The following is a 17623-nucleotide window of genomic DNA, read 5'->3' as shown; positions in this document are numbered from 1 at the left end:
TTTATGTGTGAAGCATATATTTTAATAAAACAGTAGTATTTCCTCTTGCAGAAAGTTGCGAGTTGTTGTTTCCAGAGCAGTGAGGACAGAGGGACCCTCCTGAATAACAAGCAACTAGTAACAGTTAGTGCTGATTTTAATTAGCATAAATTTTCATATATTTAAAGGGAAATAATAGCGGAGCAGAGCAGAGCGGGACTCAGTAGAGAGAGAGAGAGATAGAGAGAGAGAGAGAGAGAGAGAGAGAGAGAAAAGAGAAAAGAGAAAAGAGAAAAGAGACGAGAGAACTGCGCTCGAACAGAAATCACCGAGAGAAACGCCTGGATTCACTGCCGCAAGTCACAGAGATGTTCAACAACACCGAGTTTACTATTCAACTGTAACCGATTTCTCTCTCTCTCTCTCTCTCTCTCTCTCTCTCTCTCTCTCTCTCTCTCTCTCTCCTCTCTCTCTCTCTCTCTCTCTCTTTTACCAAGGTGAGTGATTTTATATAAAATAATAGACTACAGCGCAGTTTATGGTCGACTGTGTTTTAACGGAATAAGTCAACAGGTTGAATCATCTGAAGCATCTCGGTTATGCTGATTTCTCACAGTATTATAATAATTAAGCTCTTTAAAAAATCACTGCTATGTCTGTTTAGTCCTAATTAAAAAAAAATAAATGAATTAAAAAAATATATATTTTTTTGGTTTATCCAGTTTAATAATCAGCAAATAGTGCACATCATCTATCTATCTATCTATCTATCTATCTATCTATCTATCTATCTATCTATCTATCTATCTATCTATCTATCTATCTATCTATCTATCTATCTATCTATCTATCTATCTCTCTCTCTCTCTCTCTCTCTCTCTCTCTCTCTCTCTCTCTCTCTCCATCTCTCATATGTATATATATATATGTGTATGTATATATATATATATATATATATATATATATATATATATATATATATATATATATATATATATATATATATATATATACACCAGTGATTCTTTTTTTTTATAGAAAATAGAAAATCTTACTTACTTAGAAAAGCATACATAATAAATAGATGCAATGGAGGCCAAAGAGATTCATAATGAAGTCTGCAGTTGATGTATATGGTGAGGTATGGAGAAAAATCCTCTTCTTACTTAGTGCTTTAATGTGTGGCTTCAGTCAGTCACTGTGCTACAGTCTCCACAGTGCTGATGGTAGTAGAAGTAAAGTTTTACATTACTGAAACCCTTACTAAACGTCTTTACTACACTATGTAAACCTGATCACACTGCGTGTGTCTCACCCTGACACAGCCTTGAGCCTTGTTCCCACTAAAGCATAATATAATACACCCAGGGCAAAAAGTGTAGTTTTGTAACATATGAAGAAAAGCTTTTATGGAAGCCCCATCATGATATCTTTGAGTATATATGAGACATATTTTCCCTATTATATGGAATTACAGTAATCAAACTATATATTTCCCATGGCAGTGCTCTTATGAAACACAGCAAAATTAGAATTAAATCACACACAGATACAGCTCTGCACCTCAGCCCCCTATTTACTATTTTTTTTTTAAACCTTTTTTTAAAATATGGGTTTCCATGATTTCTAAGCAATACCTATTTCAGGTATATAAGCATCACCAGTAACACTGAAATGAAACCTGTAATCGGCCTCACCTTCTTTCCTATCAAGATTATAGACAGAACTAGTGGTTCTTTACACCAACAGCAAAAACAAAAATGCCACAATATTTCATAACTGAGTAAATGCAGTCCTTGATAAGATACAAATTAAGTATAGAACTAATATATACACGGATATATGTTTACAGGATATCATAATTCGAGGGGAGTTTTCAGTGGGCACTTTTCGCTTCTTTAAGTGATTACGATTTACATCTCTTTCTCTTCCGCAGGTGAGTCTCAGTGCTTCTGCTAAGCACACAAGGACTTCTTTCAGAGAAAGCTCCTTTACAGAGGCAGGATGGCTGGGATTATCTTTCCTTTTGTGTCATTCTTTGCCTCTCACCTTCACAACACATCAGACTGCATAACCCAGTGCTAAGCAGCAGACATTAAAGCTCCTGTCAAAAAGAGCACATGAGATGCTGAATCAAGCTATAAGGATATTGACAAAATGTACACTACTGTATTTACAGGAATTTGTTATTATAGCCATGAAATAATGGTTGATTCTGTGGTCAAAACTGGCCTGCTCCTTGTATATTAGTGTTTTTATTGTATCTGGTATATGGTACTGTAGGCAGCATAATAACATAGAATCCCATACACTAAAGGAAGAATTTAAGACTTTGATAACTGTGAAATTCACATTTCACAAAATTATGAATGGAATAACTAACTGTGAACACTGTTTAAGTTTAGATTGCTTGTAAACACTGAAACGTAAATTACACACTTCATTAAGTGATTATAAAGTCTACATTTGACAGAATCTCTTGTAGGTTTTACTTTTTAAAGTTGCATAGTAAGCATACGTTGTTAACACAACGTATGCATTCAAATCGGCAAAGTCTCTACTTTCTAGGGATATTGTAACATTTTTGCTCTGAGCACTTTATAAAGAAATGCTTTTTTCCTCCCTACATTTTATTCAGGCTCTTCTGTTACTAGGCTTCATACCAGTAGGAACAAAACCATAGAACAGCTCTTTCCTGCTTTCATTCTCATCATCTGCATTTGCATTTTATTCAGCTTACTAAAGGAAATGGCCTGCAGTGAAAAAAACTCAAACCACTATGCATTTATGAAAGAGAGAAAAAAGATAGAGAGGAAGAGAGAGAGAATGAAAGACCAAAAGTAAAAGGGACACAGAGGCAGATGGAGTGACAGAGCACCTTGAAAGGAAATGACAGATTATCTCAGAGCTCCTGTCCATTTCCAACGTAGTCAAACCAATCTTCTGCAAAAAAAAAAAAAAAAAAAGGAAAAAAAAACCCACATCAGCATGGCGTACAGTGATATGAAGTGCAATCCACTCATTCTTTGTCATTTAACCATGGATATCTTTACTCAAAAGCCTTGAAAAAAAAGTCCTTTGGTAGTATCTAGAGACCAATTTACAAAAATCTACATGCTATTATTACTAGAAAGCAGAGGCACAATGCTGACCTGTCTGTGATGACTGGGTCATCCTTAGAGGAGCGAGAGTCGAGAGAATCCTTGGTCGTTACCTAAGGACACACCACAGGCGAGTTATCGTCATAAGACCTCGCTAACTACATGTGGGCTCAGCTTCTCTGACAACGAAAGAGGCCCATCAATGTTTCAGTCCACAGAGAGTGCCTCAGAAAAGGCCTTTAAAGTGAGTAAAACCTATTCTCTTTAATTCTGATTACACTCTAAAAGTGTCTTTAGCATGTGGCGGCTAAATTGGGCTATCAGCACTAAGTAGCGGCAGGGAAGAAAAGAACCAATTATGCCAGTCACAGCCAGATGATGATTCTCATCCTCACTGTCTCTCTCTCTCCCTCTCACACACACACAGAGGGAGAGAAATATTACTCTTTTTATGCTGAGATAAAGAGACCACACACACACACACACACACACACACACACACACACACACACACACACACACACACACACACATAAAAACAGCTGACATACATTTCTGTAAGCACCATGCAGTACTAAAATATTAATGTTAATAATATGTTTTTATGCAAATAACAGAAATCTTTGTTTTACACAGCAAAAATTAATTCTTTCCTTACAGGTGAGCTGCTGGGTTTGCATTTGAGCAGATCAGACATTAAGGTTTAAGTTAATACACTGAGCTACCTGCAAAAAACTCAATATTTTTAAAACAACAAAATTGCATTTTAACAATGTAACAGGCCCTTTCAGTGAATTACTAAAAAAAAAAAAAAAAAAACATACACTACATATTTTATAAATACAAACATCAGTGTGCTCATCGTTACATCATTCTTTACAGGATGCCGGTAAAAAAACAAAAATGCAAAATTTACGAGGTCAGGCAATTCACCAACTAGAAAAGACTTGAGAATAAAACTAGAAAAAAGATGGCGGAGAAAGAGCAATGTAAGAAATCGGTAATTTATGGGCTGTTTCATTTCCTATAAAAAGTACTACAGGTTGTGATGGCTGTCAAGGAGAGAAAAAACAAGAGAAACACTGAAAAATCTAAATCAATAATGTCAATGTTTCCCTCCCATTTAGACACTCTAGGTAGTCATTGTGCTCTGCTATAGTGATAGCTGTTAAAAGATAAGTGGGCTATGTCATTCCCAGACTGCCAGGCTGTTTACCTCTGAAACTCCCAGCGCGGGGGCTGCTGCTCAGACTCATTTACCTTACACACGACCCGGGGTAAGAAGCTGCCGCTGGCAATCTATGCTCACTGCAAAAGTAACCACTGGAAATAACTGTTTCTGGTTTCAAGTTTCATCAAAGATGCACAGCCTTTTCCAGCCTGATGAAGCCATCTCAGATTTCAGCACATATTTTCAGATGTCCTGCTTTAATAGATGATTTTAACAGATGAAAAACGTACGTACAATGTGAGCTGTAACTGGGTGACTGTTTAACCAAGGGGGGCTCATTTCATTCAATCCTATTTACTTTCAGGGAGTTTTAGGAATGGTACTTGAATTTTTAGAGTTTTCAAACAGAACAAAATAATACATATATGCATATTAACATGTGCAATTTGTGTTTTTTTTTTCATTTTTATTTTAAAGTGATTAATCATTTAAAAAAATGCATTAATAGCTTATTAATATTTAATATAAATCCCTCACAAAAAATAAATAAAAAAATAAAATAATAAATATATATAAAAAAATAAATAAATGTGATTCCATAGTAGGTCACAGATCTTTATTAACAGCAATGACCGCTTGCTGCACTGATTGTTTTACTGCGGTTATTTTTCTCCATGTATAATGTATAAGCTTTAGTCTCAAACTGTACCAATCTTACTAATTGTGTAGAAAAAGATTTTTATTTTCATTTAAGAGATTTGTTTTTATATATAGATAGAATATACTAGTGTTCAAATTGTGACATTGTAGGAAGAATAGAGCACAACAACCAGCTTATTATTTTTTTCAAGAAAGCATAATCAGAATTCATTACAATTTTAAACAGAAGCAGAAATTGTAGGCTGATAGAGTCATATGTAGTGGAGTAAGGAAGCACAGGTTGATAGATTTGAGGTGGTATCATAAATTATTAAAAGTGCTGAAATGAATCGGATTTGATGTATACTTTTTTAGCGCTTAAAAATACTATAATATACTATACAGTTCATTTAATATTTCCAACAAAAACTGTTTTCTGAAAGACTTCTTGTTTAATAAAGTTTTTTTTCTAACACAAATTATTTAGAAAAAACTAAAGTATTTTGAAAGAACACTAGAAATACCTCAGGTGTATGAATTACCACCTGAAATATTCACTGTTATATCTTTACTGCCTTAAGAAGCTACAAATGATGCACACTCTCCTGGCTCTCACTCTCTCTCCAACATACAGTGTAAGTGAGAGCGGTACCTTTCAGCATCTAGGCTCATTATCCCAATCCTCCACTCACACAACCCTGGAACTTCTCCAGGGATGAGCTTCAGTTAGGCTGCTGAAGTTGAACTAAACCTTCTCAGTATATCCCCCTTTGTCCTTCTCCTTCTCTTTGCTTTATACTCCATTCTCCTCTGTCATTTTCCTGGGCTCTCTTTATTCCTTATCTCCTTCTCACAAGAGCTTCCTCGGTCTGCGACTGTTTAGCAGACTGTTACTGTTCAAGCCCTGTTTCCAAAAAGCACCTCGCATGCTCACTCACTCTCTCTCACACAAACACACAAAATATTGCATACACATTTTTCTTCACCCCAAACATTCTAAGATCATGTGACCTACTTCCTGACACCACAACAAATCCAGTGACCTTGTATAACGACAAGAAAAATCTACATCAGGTATTCCAGCGACAATTATCCTTCACCTTCCTCTGTCATGCCTTCTCTCTCTCAACCCCATGCACTAACAGCCTGTGTGAGTGTGAGCTGTCCTCGGGCACTGAATGTGTTGCTCAGCGCCATGCCAAGCTCAGCGAGTACACACTACTGAACAACAACAAAAAAACCCAGAATGCTCTAAATCACCCCAGTAATCCATACTGACAAGAGCAAGACAAGATTAAATTCAGTCATTAAATATACACCCTCTTTCGAGCATACCTCCTAATGTCATTTGTTTGCTGTAAAGATTAAAACTATATACTGCTTTAAAAACTCATCCATTTGCTGATAACTTCACATGAAAAATGTAGACAGAAAACATTTTTAAAAGGTAGAAAAATATATTTTAGTCAAATTAAGTACACATATGCAGATTAAATACAATAATAGATGACAGTGCAGTACAATGCGATAGATAATTACCGGTTTTACACTGTCTAAGAAAAATAGTAGACGCACAGTTGGAAAGGGAACTTTAACTTTAACTTTAACTCTAATCAATATAGGAGAGTAGAAATCATAGTATAATGACTATTTCAAAGAGAGGTGTCTAAAAAACAACAAAGATTGATATGATGGGTACCTGAAAATTGTCAGAAATAAAATTTAAAAGTTTAACGTATACAGACTGAAAAGGAACACGACAACTTATACAGGAGACCAAGTAAATGGACAAGAAAAAGTTCAGATTTCATGCCAGGATTGGCAGCCAAGCTAATGTGTGGCTAATTAGCTAAAATCACAGCATAGCGGGAGTTCCAAAACGAGGTGAGGATCATGTATGATGTGGTCTGCAGCCAGCCAGGAATGTCAGAAGAGTAAATGGCATACTCAGCTGATTTCACTCAAAAGTATTTGGCAATATCTTCAAATAAATTACTTTTTAGAAGTTTATACTTGTGTAGAGGGAATGTATATGTATTAAGTCAAATGACGACTTAAATCATATAAAGCTGTGTTTAAGCATTTCCACCTCATTTATATTCCCTACCTTTGTAGCATATGGTTAATTACCAGAATTTAAGAACATTACTTTATAATAGTAAAACTCTAAAGGCAGTTATTGAACTTAATCAATAAAAATATTTGTAAAAACATGTGAATACATCATGCTACAATAAAGAAATAAAGGTATACAGTAAAGCTGAGACAGACGAGAGATCTCAAACTTTTTTTTTTTTTTTTAGTATAGTTAAACTTAGTATCTGTTAATTATATAAACAAAATGTATTGAGATTTTTCTTTTAACAATAACTTTGCTATAACAGTAGTCCCAGATGTAATTCAGGCCAAACATTCACGTTAATCTACTATGTTTAAATAATTCACAAAGAGATTTGATATGCTAGTAAGCTAACAGCAAATGTTATTTAAAAATATCAAAAAATTAACAAAAACAAATTGTTGAAATAGTGATGTTTTCACTAGAAACATGTTTTTGAAATATTTATGAAAGGAGCCTAAAATGTCAGCTTTTTGTAAAATTCTGCACATTGTTCACTATGGAAAATGACGTCTTGCTTGTTTTTTATTTTTTATTTTATTTTAGATAGAATACAAATATAAGCTTATTAGAGAATGGCTGTTTATCAACCCCAGCCACTCTCAGTGCCGGTCCCAAGCCCGGATAAATGGGGAGGGTTGCGTTAGGAAGGGCATCCAGCGTAAAACATGTGCCAAATCAAACGTGCGGAGGATCCGCTGTGGCGACCCCTAACTGGAGAAGCCGAAAGAAAGAAAGAAAGAAAGAAAGAAAGAAAGAAAGAAAGAAAGAAAGAAAGAAAGAAAGAAAGAAAGAAAGAAAGAAAGAAAGAAAGAGAATGGCTGTTTATATCAACTATTAAGCATGTAACTTGTCTAAGGAAATATTCCACATCATTAAATGTAACATAAAATGTTATGCATTTCTAAATTACATCAGTATCTAGTTTGTGTATTGGCATCATTGGCAAACAGCCATTGAATAAAACTCTGGTTTTTCTTTTTTCTTTTTTTTAACGATCATGACGCCTCTCAGTGGGGCTGCATTACATGACCATGATGTTGATTTTTTTAAATACTTGAATTTCTAGAATTTTCTTGAAAACCACCCTGTGGTTTATTCTTCACTCACCCAATACTGGAGCCATAATGTAAAACTTAATTTTAGTTACTGCTTACTTAACATCATTAGGTTAACTGAACATCATTAGGATAAAAGTGAACCACTACCATATTTACTTTAATCGTATTGATTATGGTGGGAGAACAGAAACACAAAGGTTTAGTTACAAATACCATTTACTGAGCAATTCTAATAATTATTTATTAACTACCCCAAGAACCTCCCTTGTACTATACAGTTATAAATTAATTTTAGGCAAACATTATTTCTTTTGTTAGATTTTGATTACCAAAATCATTTGGTAATTAAAGATAAGTAACAAATGATGGTAGTATTTTAATTAAACTTCTCAATCACATACTTCTACAGAACATGAAGAAACATCCAAGATTTGTGCAAGTGTGTGTACTTGATCTAACACCTACTTCTCCCATCTTCTTTACTGCCAGTGCTGGCAGAATGTATTAATGTTTAATAAGGTTTGGACACAGGGTCTTCTTTCATCTCTTTCCCTCTCGTCGTGGGTCACCTCAGATCTGCCAAAAAGCCTGAAAACTACAATGCTGGACTCAAGCTTATTCAGAAGCTGTGTTTTTCAATTCTTCCACTCAGAGTCTATGAAGACCTTTATACAGTAACTCACTGTCTTTATTCACACCTGAGGAGAGGCTCAGTCTGCTTGCTAAGATAAATGTCCTTTGCTGCTGTTGAAACTCTGAGTGCCCACTGACATTTTTATTTAATAACCACCCTTCAGTCAAATTTGCTGTACAGTTTGCATAAGTAGCAACAAGCAGGACATCTGCCTGGCTAGCTGTAACAGCTCCAGTCTGCATGTAGACATTAGCTGCTGAGACTGCTTTTACGAATTGCCATGTCTTTCTTACTAATCCTCAAGTATGTGCTACTGGGTACTGAATGGGAAATGCCAGCCACACAGAGTGTCATGCATCACAGGGTGCACTGGAAAATCCTATAGAGGAATAATCTCTTTTACTGTAAGCAATGTAAGCATTACAAATATACGTGCATGAGCATGAGCTTGAGTAAATGTACTGAACGGAGATGTGAAAAGACACCATGAATGTGATCAAAAAGGCTTCGAGTGGAAAATGTAATTGTTTCACAAAAAAGAATTGTGTTTGGTGACTGTGTATTTGCACATGCATGTGACTGTGTGTGTGTGTGTGTGTGTGTGTGTGTGTGTGTGTGTGTGTGTGTTATTCTCTGAAAATTGCCAATGAAAATTCTTCTTTGTGGATGTGCACAGCCAGCTGGCCATGATACCAGTACTATCCAGGGATTTCAGAGTGCCAACCTGGCAGAGAGAGGGCAGCTCTGGGGCAGAGAGGACTGGCAGCTCCAGGCCTCAAGGGGGAACAGAGGAGCAGTGAGCCCATGGAGCAGTAACCTGCCTCCTGGGGGGATAAGGGGAGGAGATCTCAGCTGGGTGGAGAGCTCAGCCTGCCTCTCGAGGGCATCTCACTGCTCTTGCTACATTGCTGTCATCTTGACCCACTGACTGCCCGTCGATCCTGGCACCGTGCCAAGCTGTAATGGCAGGCCACACACAAAGGCACTCTGCCAGTGTCCTGCTGCAAGTCTGTGACTGGCAATGAATATAAAACAGCTATGTTTGTGGTTGTGTGTGTGTGTGTGTGTGTGTGTGTGTGTGTGTGTGTGTGTGTGTGTGTGTGTGTGTGTGTGTGTGTGTGTGTGTGCGTTCTTGAGCTGTTTATGTCTTAGTCCATTAATCCAGCTAGACTAGATATTTGTGTATGTCACTTTGAATGGCAGTGAAATCCAATGTAGGATTTACTAACATTCAAACTTGTTTTATGTCTTCTATGTCAGTCTCATTTTCTTACCAGATGACTACAGCCAAAGTTTACTGGATCACTTGAATATCAAAGTTCTGTCCTAATCATGCACAACATAGCAAGGCATCAAACATCCATTACACTGTTCTTCAATGTACAATGTTCATTACCGTCATATTTTAATGATTTGAACCTTCACTACTCTATATTTTAAATAAGATCAATTTAAATAGAGTACATTTACATGAAAGTTAATATGCTAAAATTAGTTAAAAGCTACCATGAATGCTTAAAGAATTAATATACCAGTTCTTTTTTCATTAAGTTCTTTTATTTATATAAAAGTTGATGTTATTGCTGATAATTTATGTTGACATATACATAATATATGTGAGCAATATTATATTTGTGTAACTTATAGAATAGCAAACAACAAAATCACGTTAACATAAACCAGCAACATAAATAAACATAAGCTCGTCTTATGCCAAAAGTGTCATCAGATGTTATGCCACCTGACATCAAAACTGATAAAAACTGTTTTCTCTTAGCACAGACCCCTTTATGCATTTTATATACAATTTGTATAAAGCTGATTAACAGAAAGGATTTTATAGGTTTTTAGTATTGGAATATTTTCTTTACCAATATAATCAGATGTTTATTGATTATTTGGATATGGTTTTGAACACAAAGTAGCCCTGCTGTAAGCTAGCTTAGTTTATTGATTTTCTTTTTTTTTATAAACATTAAAAATGTTTCCTATTTCTTACATTTAAATTAGTTTAATTGTTTAGTTAAATCTTTTAAAGCTAATAGACAGTCTTGCATAGATGCAGAATTAGTTTTAAAATGAAGGAGATTTCAGACTAATTTACTGCATTATTGCCATATATTGATTGAAAATTATCATTAAATAATAAGTACAAATCAAACATTTAAAGGCATATATCTGTGGGAAAAGCAATTTTTTTTACTAATTACTGATGAAATATGTCATATGTGACAAACACAGACATGCACAAGTACAAGCTGAAAATAATTCTGAACATGCTGTCTAATAAATGTATTACTGTAGGTATTGTATACTGTTGTTCCTATTTGTCCATAAGTCTAGCCCTCTCAATACACTTGTCTCATTTTCTTGAACTCAGTGTGACCAACTTAAATCTGTGGTAGTATGTCATACTGCCAGAACACCAGTTGTCTTGACTTGTCCTTAACTCTTTCCACCATCATGATCTCTCTTCTTTGATTTTCACTTACGAATTATTTTATTTTAGTCTCTTTTACATTTGTTGGAATATTTTATGAGAGGGAAATAGAAAAACACAAGTAGGGAATGTGCACTGCAAATATAGAACTGCATAACCACTCTGTTGCACGAACATCGGCCAAATTAATGAAAACTGGGATCGTCTCCATGTGTGTGATGTGATGGCATTCAACTAGAAATACAGTTGGTGCAAAATTAATTGTGTGCATATTTGTGTTATTTGTGCAGTGTGTGTGTGTGTGTGTGTGTGTGTGTGTGTGTGCTCTTGGAATGGTGGCCTGAGGCCCAGTGCTGCGTCTCACAGATAAAGCCTCCAAACTTGTGAAAGCCGTGCTGTGAGGGGGCCCTTTCTATCACCGTGGCAACCCCAGAACATTCCCGTGGTTTCCTTTGCCACCTCTTTTGGGCTTTCATCATGGCACTGAAGAGATTGCCTGCCCCATCCCCCCTTCTCTCACACGCACACATCATTTCCTCTCCTATCTCCATCAAAAGTCCTCAATATAAAAATAAAGAAACTGTTTGCCCAGTCTGAAGGACTGCAGCACAGAAGAAGCGAGGGCTTTTTAAAGTACAGCTTAACAACTCAGCATGACACAGCACACATGAGAGCACTCCCTGAGTTCAAATCAAGTGCTTTTAGATTATTTCTACTACATTTCAACACCGCTGAGTCTGTTGCTGAAATGTACTGCAAGCAAAGGCGTGTGTCTTTGTGTGAATGCGTGTGCATTCTCTTTGCATATTTTCCCCTCATTCAGTGAGTATGCTACGTGCAACATTGTTTGTGCTGTGCATCTGGACAGAAAAGCATTACAAGTATAAAATGGTGTCTTCCCATCCATCCATGGTTTCCAGGCACAGTGGGAGTAATTGCATTGTGTTTCACTGAGCTGTCCCTCATGGCTCAGCATTGTGTTACAGACTGCCTTGCTCGATCTTTTAACTCTGCGAGCTTTCTGAGCAGAACAAGTGCCCCCTCGCTATTCAGCTCGCCGTGACCCTAAGACCTCTTCTCACACCCCTTTCCCCTCAACACCATCCCTCTTCCCAGGCCCTGTTCCACCTCTCGAGTTTTCCACATGCACCTGTTATGTGCTGTTAGGCCTTGCCATAAAACTTACCTTGGCATCACAAAATCTCACACAGCTCCCTCCTTAACCTATGCCCAATTCACTGAGTGCTAACTAAGATCTCTCTTTCTGTCTTGTGTGTTCATGATTTGGGAAGACTTCAGACAGGCTGACCTATTGTGGAATAGCTGTGCCTTTGACCTGGTGCCTGAGTGAGGGCATTCCCTTCTTTGTCCCCTCATTATAGCGAGCCATCTTTAAGCAGGGCCATGGTGCTCCTGCGTTCCCACGGCAACCCCTCCACCCGAGACCTGCACCCTGCCAGGGGTACTTATGAGGTAATGTTTACTGAGCAAATCCTGATCACTCCACCAGCCAGGCATTGCTCCTAATGAAAAGATCCTCCAGGAGCCAGCAGGCAGAATGACAAGCTAAAGCCCTGTCTGATGTTCAAAGTAAAACAGTGGGAACTACAGTAGAAAAAGGGAGGGATTAAGAGAGATAGAGAGTGGGAGATGGGGAAAGGCAGAATAAAAGCACTGCAGTTAGAGAGAAAGAAAGAGAGAGAGAGAAGTTAAAAGAGAGCTAGAGAGAAAGAGACAGAGACAGAGAGAGAGAGAGAGAGAGAGAGAGAGAGAGAGAGAGAGAGAGAGAGAGAGAGAGAGAGAGAGAGAGAGAGTACTATATGAAGAAAGAAGACTGGGTGCAGTAGTTGTGTATGGTACAGAGCCTTAAAAAAAAAAGTAAGAATTTATTTTTAGATTTATTGCCTCTGATTCAAATATGGAAAGGTACTAAGTATCACACAGCTGTCTGGAATGTCAAATAGCTGCCAAAAATCCAGTACCAATGACTAAATGTTGATATTTCAATATGTGAATTTAGTTATTTCTATTTTAGCTAGCTTTATTTTTTTATTTATTTATTTATTTATTTTTTACTTATTTGCACATTTCTTTTTCTTTGCTGCTGTAACAAAGAAATTCTTCCACTGTGGGACGAATAAAGGTATATCTTATCTTATGTTACTAATCTTACTCTAAATACAATGGAAAAACAATTCCAGACATGCAAAACACTTTAGAAGAACAACACATTTTAGAGTCAGTGGGAACAAGTGCAGAGTTTTTATTGTATAAAGTGCAACACACAACAGTAATAGTACAAAAAAATGTTTTCCTTGAACAAGAAATAATAGGGAACATATGCAGTCTATGAGTGAGACAATGGTAAAATAGACTATTATAACAAAGCTTGCCAATGAGGTGCTTGCAAACTAAGCCTTATATAGAAGTGCAAATTAGGGTGAAATAAACCATCGGTGATAATGGTTAGAATTTGTTATACGCTTAAGTTGGGAAAAAATGTAGTGCAGCTCCCCTTTACAAGCAGTAACTTATGAGTAAGCAGAAGCAAAAGATATTTGAGTACTTATACTTTGTTAATGTACTTAAATATGATCTAGACAATATCTTTTTTTACAAGTGTTACTGAAATTGAATGCTTTGCACTCTTGTATTCAGAAAAATATATTTTCACTCAATTAGCCTGCATTCTTAGCTAATGCCAGGTTAGACAGTATTTAATTTACACATGAAAAATTTCATTTGTTTCATCTGTTAGTCATTCAAAGTGTACATTTAAACTAGCTTTTTTTCACTTGTGTATTTGACTGGATACCTCAACCGTTAATTACATTTTGACACATTATCTATACTTTCACTTAAGTATAATTATTCCCCAGAGGGTGGCCCCTTATGGAACATCACTTGTTCAATGCTGATTGGATACGGTTTATGAGTATCCCAAGAAGGGAAAGAAAAAAACAGACTGCAATATTTTGTTTACAATTTGATAACAGAGTAGAAATATTTGTTCTTCTAAATAACCCAGCTCCCTTTAGGTAAATTTTCAGTGTTCACATGCTCGTAGTAATGCTGTGACAGCATATTCAAGATAACATCATATTAATCCCCTTGAAAAAGACAAGCAGAAATAAAAGCATCAATATACTGTATTCATATACTGGCTCATATATCCTCTTATTCTAAACAGGCTCCAGGTATTAGTTTTTCACACTCACTCAGACAGACATGGGTAGGAACCAATCAGCAATAAGCAGATGATGTTCTAAGAAGGTCTAGTTCTAAGAAACTATCCCTTTTTTAAATTAATTAATTAATTAATTAATTTATTTATTAATTTTTATTAATGATCTTGCTGTTATATTTCCTAAATTGTTGTTAAGTTGTTTTTTTATTTAATTGTTAAAAAAAAATGTTAATATACTTTACTAGAGATAAAAAAAAAAATTAATCAGTCATATTTTTGTAGGGCCTGGTATCAAATTCCCTCACCAAATCTGAAGCTGAAACAAATCCTCAATTATTACAATAAAATAATACAAATAATACAAAATATTTAAAAGGAATTGTCAGGGGCTGAATAGTTATTAATGTACTGTATTTGTCTGTGTATATGAAGGTGGTTTGGGGTGGGTTTAAGATTAAGTGTCATCTTCATAAAATATATGTTACTTATGGGTAAATAATCCCATATCATGTTAATTAATATACAGAAAAGCTGCAAGTGACTGTAGTACCTCAAACTTTATTAATGCCAGTGTGGTATTATCAACTTATTATAGGAAAAACAAAGACACACAAACACACATACCCACCTGAACTACACCCTGGAAGAGATGTAACAAAGATGCGATGAGAGCAAGAAGAAGGCGTGTGCCTGAGAGACACAGAAGGAAGTGGAGCAACTGACATCGCTATCCTTGTTGCGGCCTGTGAGATATTTTTAACATGTTGATGCCTGGAGCTCAGACTCACTCTACACAGTTCATCTGGAGTTTCGTCAGGAAATACACACAGCCATGTCCCCAACTACAGCTCCATGCAGTCAACAAACACCGAAACACCTGTATGTCTTGTGTATATATAGTCTGTATCTACTGAGAACTTTACTTGTAGAAATCTCCAAATGTGTATAAACATACAAGCCCACATTCCAGTTTGAATATGGTGAATTATTATACTGGGCAAAAGAAAACAGGTGAGTTAAGTTCACTGAGAAACAATTTCAGACTCTATACCAATGTCAACGGTTAGAGTCTGAAATTGTTTCTCAGTGAACTTAAGGGAAAGTTTATAGGACTGTGGTGAGACCTGCAATGTTGTATGGTTAAGAGACAGTGGCATTAAATAAAAGTCAGGAGGTGGAGCTGGAGGTAGCAGACTTGAAGATGTTGAGGTTTTCTTTAGAAGTCATGACGATGGACAGGATTAGAAATGAGTTTATTAGAGAGACAGCGCATGTAGGACGTTTTAAAGACAAGGTGAGGGAGGCGAGATTGAGATTGGATTGGACATGTGCAGAGGAGGGACATGGGGTATATCGGTAGGAGAACGCTGAGGATGGAGCCGCCAGGAAGGAGGAAAAGAGGAAGACCAAGGAGGAGGTTTATGGATGTGGTGAGGGAAGACATGCAGGTAGTTGGTTTGAAAGAGGCAGATGTAGAGGAGAGGGGGGTATGAAGACAGATGATCCGCTGTTGCAACCCCTAATAGGAGGAGCCGAAAGAAGAAGAATACCAATGTCAAAGGTTGCCAACTCACTGTTTTTTGAAACTCACTGAAATTGAGGGAAAGTGGTCGAGAGTAACTTGTAGATTATCAATAAATAAGCTTTACACTTGTAACAATAAAACAACAATTAGATATAAATAAGAAGAGATAAAATCAGCTTCCTCATTCTCTTTTACATTGTGAGTTGACAGAAGAGAAAAGAGAAAACCCCCGACAGAATAAAAGCTAGGAAGTTTGCATCATTTTATGAAGAGAAGTAAGTGTAATCTAATAGAAAGGGTTGTGTGTAAGTGTGTCTGAATTAAGAGGGCACTGAGCAGACATAATTAAGTGCATCCTTATTAGAAGGAAACTCATTATAATGGTAATTACAGTACAACCACTGTAGAGCAGTCACCTGCTATATCATCTACTTATTATGACCATGATTGCTCCTTTTATTCTCTGCCTTTTATCTTCTCTACAAATGCCATAAATACATATACATACATTTACTGTACATATACTGTACATACATGCCAACTACCTTCATACAAACAGCATATACTATAATTGTATTTATAAATGCATGACCTTATTGAAGCTCAGAGCTGTTCTTGACTGTAAATTAACACAGATTCACTCATATAACAATTGACCTTGAAGCAGCACATCCTTTAGTCATACAGTGAAGACTTCCTAAGATGGTGTATTTACGAGTGTGTCCTTGTCTTCCTTTATGAGATGGAGAAAGAGGGAAAGCAGATGAGAGATAGATAAAGAGCTTTCCCAGCATGAACCAGGTCTTATCCACAGGCACCCGCAGACTGTTTATAACCACCATCTCAGGAGGAGGCAACTGCATCAGAGAGAGAGAGCGAGAGAGAGAGAGAGAAAGAGAGAGAGAGAGAGAGAATGATGAGAAATGTGGAGAAGAGCGAGGAAGTCATCAAAGAGCAAGATGAAGTAGAAGGGGGGCAGAGCAGAGAAGTGAGTGTGTGAGTAGAAAATACATTGCAGATACAGGAAGGAACAGAATTAGCAAATGAGAAAGACTGTCTGTGTGTTTTCATTTCCTCCGTAGGCTCTCCGGTGGCACCCCTTTATCTACTCTCCTATATAACCAAACAGCCCATTACATTTAACTTTCTTTATACCACAGTCATTACTGAGGATTCATTAATAAGGTATACATTGCTTTCTAAAAGGTTCCACGCCCATGCAAGTGTACAAACAAATAGCTAGTCCAAGAGGCAAGACGCTCTGCACTGACTGTCACCAATTAATTTATTTCTGCTCTTCATAGAACCAACACTCCCAACTACAGTCTTTTCACAATGAAGGCAGCAATAAATAATAAATCATCAGGCACTAAAAGCGCAGCTCATGAGTGCTTCCCTCTCCATTTTCAACTCATAGCCTACTGAATGTTTATTAGACTTGAACCATACATTTTAATTAAGAACACAGGCCTAATTAGAAAAGAGACCTGTAGTGCTGTAGGTGAGAAGAATGAGAGTGTTATTCTAGCTGCTCATGACAGCAGCCATTCACTTTGTTCTAGAGGACAGCAGCCCTATAAAAGTGTCACAAAATTTAACAGCCTATAAACAATGGCACACACACACACAGACAACACACGCACACACACACACACACACACACACACACACACACACACACACACACACACACACACACACACACACACACACACACACACACACACACACACACACACACACACACACACACACACACACACACAG

General features: G+C 36.7%; 1 protein-coding gene and 1 long non-coding RNA gene across 3 annotated transcripts in view; one reads left to right on the top strand and one right to left on the bottom strand.

Annotated features, from left to right (window-relative positions):
* The window catches only part of gpr45 (G protein-coupled receptor 45), a 90597-nt gene that overhangs the window by 20597 nt on the left and 52377 nt on the right, over window positions 1-17623 (bottom strand). The gene's annotated exons all lie outside the window — the stretch shown is intronic.
* LOC310723163 lies at window positions 282-7101 on the top strand. The gene is made up of 2 exons (XR_014532602.1): window positions 282-476; window positions 1916-7101. It is a non-coding gene; the product is annotated as an uncharacterized lncRNA (long non-coding RNA).

Source organism: Silurus aristotelis (assembly GCF_946808225.1).
Source record: "Silurus aristotelis genome assembly, chromosome: 3".
NCBI classification, from domain to species: Eukaryota; Metazoa; Chordata; class Actinopteri; order Siluriformes; family Siluridae; genus Silurus; species Silurus aristotelis.
This window is presented reverse-complemented; position numbering and strand designations above follow the sequence as displayed.